The sequence below is a fragment of the Nyctereutes procyonoides genome, unplaced genomic scaffold, assembly GCF_905146905.1.
Source record: "Nyctereutes procyonoides isolate TBG_1078 unplaced genomic scaffold, NYPRO_anot_genome, whole genome shotgun sequence".
NCBI classification, from domain to species: domain Eukaryota; kingdom Metazoa; phylum Chordata; class Mammalia; order Carnivora; family Canidae; genus Nyctereutes; species Nyctereutes procyonoides.
Genome location: NW_026575052.1, coordinates 36500041 through 36507561, shown reverse-complemented (window position 1 = coordinate 36507561; position 7521 = coordinate 36500041). Strand labels below are relative to the sequence as shown.

Genomic DNA, 7521 nt, shown 5'->3' with positions numbered 1-7521 from the left:
TTTAGATATTTCCTCAGCGCCAGCCAATAATGCCTCTTGTTTACTTAGGATCACTTGCCCTTTCTAACAGATTTCATTAAGGTGATTATAGCAATAAATGGTTTCACCAAGAGCATGCATGCCTGTGTCTGTATCAGTTGTAGAAACTTTGGTACTTACAGTTGGGTTCAGAGGATTGATATTTGCATTGAGTGATCCTTTTCAGGATGTGTGAGTGATAAAACCATTGATAACAAATCAATAAGCACATGCTGGTTATTATTTACTACCCACTGTGTACTGGATGCTATGATGCTATTTCAGATCCATTGTATTCCTCAATCTCAACAAAACTGTGGCAGGTGGGTGCCATGATGATCTCCACTGAGATGAGGGAATGGAAGAAAGGCCTGTGTTTTTTTTTTTTTTTAAATTTAAATTCGATATGCCAACATATAGTATAATACCCAGTGCTCATCCAGGTCTGCGTTGTAACTGTTCCTTCCTATTGAGCATGGCTCTGGTGACTGTTGTCTCCTGGTAGTCGCATCCTTACATCCTGACACCTAGAATCAGGGCTGATCTGTGTGGCCAATATACAACAGCAGAAGTGGGGATGTGACTTACGAGATGAGGTCATAAAGTGAATTGCAGTGTTTATTGTGTTTCCTTGGGTTGCTGCTTGTATGGGAAGCCAGTCACCATATTGTGGGGACGCTCCCATTGTTTTGTGTAGAAGAACTGAGGCTGCCCACCAACAGCCAGCACCAGCTTGTTAGCTACCTCTTTGGAAGTAGATCCTCTATTTCCAGGAAAGCTTTGAGATAACTCCAGCTGTAGCCAACACCTGACTGTAGTGTCAAGAGGGACCCTGAGCCAGAAACACCCAGTTAAGCTTCTCCTAACCCAGAGAGCATGTGAGGAAAAATGTTCAGTGTTCTAAGCCTTTAAATTTTGGTCTAATTTGTTGTACTGTGGTAGACAAATAATACAGTTTATTTGTTTGTAAACTTGATGGAAACCTTTCTGTGGGTAAAAAAGAAAAAAAGTGGTCATCTTTGCACTTCATTTCTAATGTCATTTGTAGCTTGGTAACTGGTACATGCTTATTCAAGTGAAATAATAAACTTGGCTTTGGAAAATACAGCTGAATAAGAGAGTGAGGGGTTGTCAAGGTTAACTACCAGTTAACATGGGACTGCTCTGTAGCTGGTTATATATTATGTGAAAATAGGTACAGACAAAACACCTTTTCATTTCTGAGGATCCAAGGAAAGTGTTGAATGATAGTAATTAAAAACGTACAAGAAGTTAATGAAACTGCGAAGGAATGTCTAGAAATGCCTGGACTACTAAGTGAAAAGGAGCCTGTATTTTGCCTGATTGAGATAAGTGGTTCTTTTTTTGATTATGGGAAAGCCTAAGTGCAAGCAGCCTTCTGTCAGACCAGAGAAAGAGAGAGGGGGAGTCAGCTGACAGGGTGTGAACAGCTGATTCAAAGGTAATTTTCATTTTGGTTCAAATGGTAGACTCTTCAGAAGACAAGCTGGATATTTATTTCCTATCTTTTTTTTTTTAAGATTTTATTCATTTACTCATGAGAGACACTGAGAGAGAGAGAGAGAGAGGAAGAGACACAGGCAGAGGGAGAAGCAGGCTCCCTGAGGGGATCCTAATGCGGGACTTGATCCCAGGACCCTGGGATCATGATTTGAGCCAAAGGCAGACACTCAACCACTGAGCCACCCAGATGTCCCTCCCATCATTTATTAATATAAATTCTACACATTTATCAAACTCTTAGATGAAAATGTCATTTCCAGATAGGGAAGAACTTTCCCAACCTAACAACTCAATGGGGAAAGAATAGCAATTTGAATAATAACAATACAAGCTCTGTAAGCCAAAAGCATGATAGAGGAAATGAAGAGGCAAAGGGGAGAAGTATTTTTATCACATATCACAGAGGGTTAATACTCATATTAAGAGACTTTGCAAATCGTAAGAGAGACTCTGAAGAACACTTTAATACCACAGAAGCTAGGGACAACCAGTAGGACTTTTAAACAATAAAAAAAGTTATTTTTTTAAATAGTTAGAAAATATCACTTAAATTATTTTAGCAAGTACAGTTATGCTGTGATAAGGTATATTAGTAAATTTGATTATGTGGTAAAATATTTATACTTAAGTTGCTCTTAAGTTTATCTTATTTAAATGCATTTTATAAACAATTGAATGTTTGATTTATCATGGAGCTGATCAAAGAGCAACCATCTCCTGCTGTTAATTCCACTTCTTGCTGATGGGATTTCAGAATGGGTAGTGGACAGACCTGTTCTGATCCTGTTCAAGTCTCTCAAGTTGCCCAGGAAAGAAACCAGCCTCCCCATGATAAACCACCTTTGTTGCCCAGGGACCAAAACATGGGCCAGTGTTGCAGTGAGTGGCCTGCTTTGTTGCATCTGTCTGGTTCCCATGCCCTGTTTGGTACCGACTGTGCACTCCCCCAGCAGAACACCACTTCAGATGTAGGCTCTTGGAAGTTTCCAAAATTTTAGATGCAAGATAGTTTTCTTCCCTGCAGCAGGTCCCTCATTATAATGGCAGCTTCATGTTGAAAGGCATCCGTGTGTAGGTAGAAGCCGGGCAGCATGGGGAGAGACGGTGGATCGTTTGAGCCCCAGGAGCCCCAGGAGCCCCAGGAGCCCCAGGAGCCCCAGGAGCCCCAGGATGAGTCAGCTGAGCTTGGGCTTCCACGTCTCGGAGTATCGGCTTGGTAACAGTTTCTCTAGGGACTGATGTGTCATCTGGAGCATCATGTGGAAATCACCAGCTGGAACAAAGTCCTTGTGAAATGTCTCTTTAACTGGGAATGTTTACAATCCACAGGAAAAGCAGCTGTGAGAAGGGAGAATAAGGACTATAAGGTCCTGTGCCCATCCCAAGTCCTGGGGACAGTGCTAGTATCTGCTGGGGACTGGGGTTCTAGTGTGTAGTGCTGAGGCAAGAGAAGGAAAGAGAGAAAGGCAATGGTAGTGGGGGTGTGATCCCTCTGACTCTGAGGGCTTCCGTGCTTGTAAAGAACTTACATGGCTTCTGAGTCTTCCAGTCTTCTGAGATATGGCTGGAGATGTGAAGACCCTGACCATGTTTACACAGAATTGCTTAGTGCTTCCTGCCCTACTTGCATCATTATTTTATGGTGCATAGGTGATGCTCAAGGGTAGAGAAAGGGCAGAGCCAGCTATAGGATGCTCTTCTGGGGCCTTTGAAACTAGGAAATTACTGTTTGGTCAAGTCTTTGTCTAGCTCACAGTCGTCTTGCCTGTTTATTTCCTTCAACATCTCTTCATTTACTTTAATATAAAATTCTTGTTTTCTACCCTATCTGTGGAAGCTTGAAGAAATTTAAAACTTGAAGCACCTGTGTGGCTCAATTGGTTAAGTAGCCAACTCTTGGTTTCTGCTTGGGTCATGATCTTGGGGTCCAGTGTTGGGCTCTGCGCTCAGTGGGGAGTCTTCTTGAGATTCTCTCTCTCTCTCTCTAATTCTCTCTCCCTCCTCTCCCTTTCCCCCCACTCACACATGCTCTCTCTCAAATAAATAAATAAATAATAAAAATTTAAAAAAATCTAAAAAATGTTAAATCTATGAAAAGCAGCTTAAGTCTTCAATGCTTGAGAAAAAGTTGGTGATATGAGAAATATTCACTGAAATGGGTATGGTGAGGGCTGCACAAATTGCAGAGGTTAAACAGTTTTGGTTTACTGGCCAGAAACTTCTAGTGGAACATAGAGATTTCTAGCAAATGAATAAATGCCAGTAGAGGGCACCGCTGTGCTGCTCCAGGAGAGCAAGCAAAGGATGTGGCTGGGGACCTGGGTAGGGTTCATGGAAGAGGTACGGAATTGACTTGGACTTGTCAACTGGAAATATGGAGAGTTACCTTCTGTGATGGGTCATCTTTCATTAGGAGGTGATTTCCTCTTAGGGCTGTGAGGTTGAATCTAGAATACGAAGCCATAGTAAATGCCTCCTCCTTTATTTAAGAAGATTTTATTTTTAAGTAAATTGCACCTAACCTGGAGCTTGAACTCATAATGCTAAGATCAAGAGTGGCATGCTCTACCAACCAGGTGCCCCAGTAAATGCCCTTTTATCCAGGATCCGTACCAAAGATCAAACAACCTCTTCTCCTACACCCACAGTTTTAATGTATTTTTTACCCATAGCATTTAACCATGTAAGTGGAGTTCATAATATGTTACCTTGAGGCCAGATGTGATCTTACAGGGCCCTCAGAATCCAAGGAGGTTCAAAACATGTTAAAACAGTTTGCCAGTATAATGTAATCTTACTCTGATTTATTGACTATTAGTCATGGTTGAATATGGGGTGAGTATATGAATGGACACCTTCCCAAACATTCTTGGTAAATGGACTTTACTAAAATAGAGCATGAATGGACTCTAAGTGTGAGGAGTTCTCTACTTCAAATGGTTCTGCTCTCCAAGCCTGATTCCAGGAAAAAGTGTGAAGAAGATTGTCTTCCGTATCTTTTTACTTCATTAAGACATTTAACAAACATTTGTTCTGTGCTAGAAGCTAGGGAGTACACAGGCAGATAAGAGAAAACATTTTTTTTTTTTTAAATCAGAAGCCAAGGAAAGTCAGATTTGAAGGGAAGTATCTGCAAGTTATGTGCACTCTACAAAATTGGGTAAGAATAATGTGAAATGAGAGAGAACATGAATAATATTAAAGATTAGGCTCATTTTGCTATTGTTTTTGCAGGTGTAAATACAAAGGAATCCTGACGGTATTTACAACAGAGGTGGGTAAAATTCACACACAAACTGAGAGAGCTTAAAGTGTGGTGAGTTGTGAGTTCCCAGCGAGGGAGTGTGAATCCAGCGCACTTATAGTGGAGGGCAGGCTCTGGGCACTGATGATGTGAGCGTGACTCTTGTCCAGACACAGAACAGAACTTTCATATTTTTTATCTGTGCTTCCTAATGTTTCTCTCCAGCCATCCATTTGCTGGTAGGGCAACCCTATTGGCTCTCAGCTAACTCCCACTTCTTTGATTCCTGAGTTCCCTTCCTGTTTCTGGCATATCTGTGAATGGTAATCTTTTTGTTTTTGTTTTTGTTTTGTTGTTGTTGTTTTGCTCTTAAGCCCAACATCTGTTTTTAAAGTGTTTTTGTAGCCAAGCCAAGTTTTTGTGTGCGTGCTCTAGGATGCTCAACGTCTGCCATCCTGACTGGAAGCCCCTGCCTGATGCTTCCGGTGCTGAGGTACTTGTTGAAGTAAACTGGACTCTGATAATTTGACATTTTGTTCTGATAATCTGTAACCAGGTTCCCAATTAATAACCCAAACCACAGATTGGCATTTTATAATGCCAATAATTTTCTTCAAGTGCTAAGGTAGCAGGGGTTCCATATAGTATGAGACCCTAAACTGTGTTCATGCTAGGGTTCAGACATTTTTGGCCATCCCAGATTTTGTGCTTGGAGGATGAATTTGTCAGTGATCTATCTGCAGGAATGTCCATCTCATGGTAAGAGAGTAGAGGAGTTCAGGTTGGGGTTAAGGACAACAGACTGGCATTGGGGGGCTGAGCAATTCTTTTTTTTTTTAAGATTTATTTATTTATGAGAGAGAGAGAGAGAGAGAGAGAGAGAGGCAGAGACCCAGGCAGAGGGAGAAGCAGGCTCCATGCCAGGAGCCCGACGCGGGACTCGATCCCGGGACTCCAGGATCTCTGGGCCAAAGGCAGGCGCGAAACCGCTGAGCCACCCAGGGATCCCTGGGCTGAGCAATTCTGAGCAAAAAGTCATGTTCTGTTCTCTGGGTCAGAGCAAAGATAAGCTGGGAGTGAAATCTGAAAATGCTGCTCAGGAGAAATTGCTGTAAGATGTTAGGTTCACAAGGAAACACAGTTTGAGGACAGATGTGCAGAAGGTACTACCCATGTGGGGAAGAAAACTCCTTTCTGCTTTCGTGAAGAGCATAGTAGGGCCCTTCCACATGGTCACGCTGGGCTGGTACCTGCGCCTGGAATCAGGCCACAGCCTCAGCTGCACCCGCTGCCCGCCAGCGCCTCTGGATCATGGACCCCCACAAAGTGAACGAGCTTTGGGCCTTTGTGAAAATGTGTAAGCAGGATCTGAGTGTTCTGCACACTGAGGAACTGCACGTCCTGCGGGAGTGAGTGGAGAGCATGGGGGGTAAAATACCACCTGCTACTCATAAAACTAAATCAGAAGACAATATCAAGGAAGGAAAAACAGGAAGAAGGCAGAGGAAAACATAAAGACAGACGAACCATCAAGTGAGGAAAGTGATCTAGAAATGGACAATGAAGGTGTAATTGAACCAGGTACTGATGCCCCTCAAGAAATGGGAGATGAAAATGTAGAGATAACCGAGGAAATGATGGATCAGGCAAATGATAAAAAAGTGGCTGCCATTGATGCCCTAGATGATGGCGAACTACAGAAAGCCATTGACTTGTTCACAGATGCCATCAAACTGAATCCTCGCTTGGCCATTTTGTATGCCAAGAGAGCCAGTGTCTTCATCAAATTACAGAAGCCAAATGCTGCCATTCGAGACTGTGACAGAGCTATTGAAATAAATCCTGATCCAGCTCAGCCTTACAAGTGGCGGGGGAAAGCACACAGACTTCTGGGTCATTGGGAAGAAGCAGCACATGATCTTGTTCCTTGCTTGTAAAGTGGATTATGAGGAAGATGCGAGTGCAATGCTGAAAGAAGTTCAACCCAGGGCCCAGAAAATTGCTGAACGTTGGAGGAAGTATGAACGAAAACGTGAAGAGCGAGATATCCAAGAAAGAATAGAAAGGGTTAAGAAGGCTTGGGAAGAACATGAAAGAGCCCAGAGGGAGGAAGAAGCCAGAGGACAATCAGGAGCTCAGTATGGCTCTTTCCCAGGTGGCTTTCCAGGGGGAATGCCTAGTAATTTTCCTGGAGGAATGCCTGGAATGGCAGGCGGGATGCCTGGAATGGCAGGAATGCCTGGGCTCAATGAAATTCTTAGTGACCCAGAGGTTCTTGTGGCCATGCAGGATCCAGAAGTTACGGTGGCCTTCCAGGATGTAGCCCAGAACCCAGCAAATATGTCAAAATATCAGAGCAACCCAAAGGTTATGAATCTCATCAGTAAATTGTCAGCCAAATTTGGAGATCAAGCATAATGCCCTTCTGACAAATAAAGCCCTTGCTGAAGGAAAAGCAACTTCGATCACCTAATAGATGTCGCAATAATACAAACCAGCGTACCTCTGACCTTTTCAAGAAGAAAGCTGGGGTGCCGTGAAGAGAATCCCTACCCCTCTGCCCCACATGCAACTGCAACATTCTACAGTGGTTTGCCATTAGGGTATTCATGCAGATAATGTTTTCCTACTAGGAATTACAAGCTTTAAACACTTTTTAGACCTAAAAAATATTTAAAAACATTAAAAGAGTGTGTTAGTCCCTACATTTTTCTTTACTAATCATTTCAGTTTTT

At 42.7% G+C, this 7521-nt stretch overlaps 1 pseudogene; it reads left to right on the top strand.

Moving 5' to 3' along the window:
* The first annotated feature begins 6097 nt into the window (after positions 1–6097).
* On the top strand, positions 6098–7204 carry LOC129513927 (hsc70-interacting protein-like; annotated as a pseudogene).
* Positions 7205–7521: the final 317 nt, after the last annotated feature.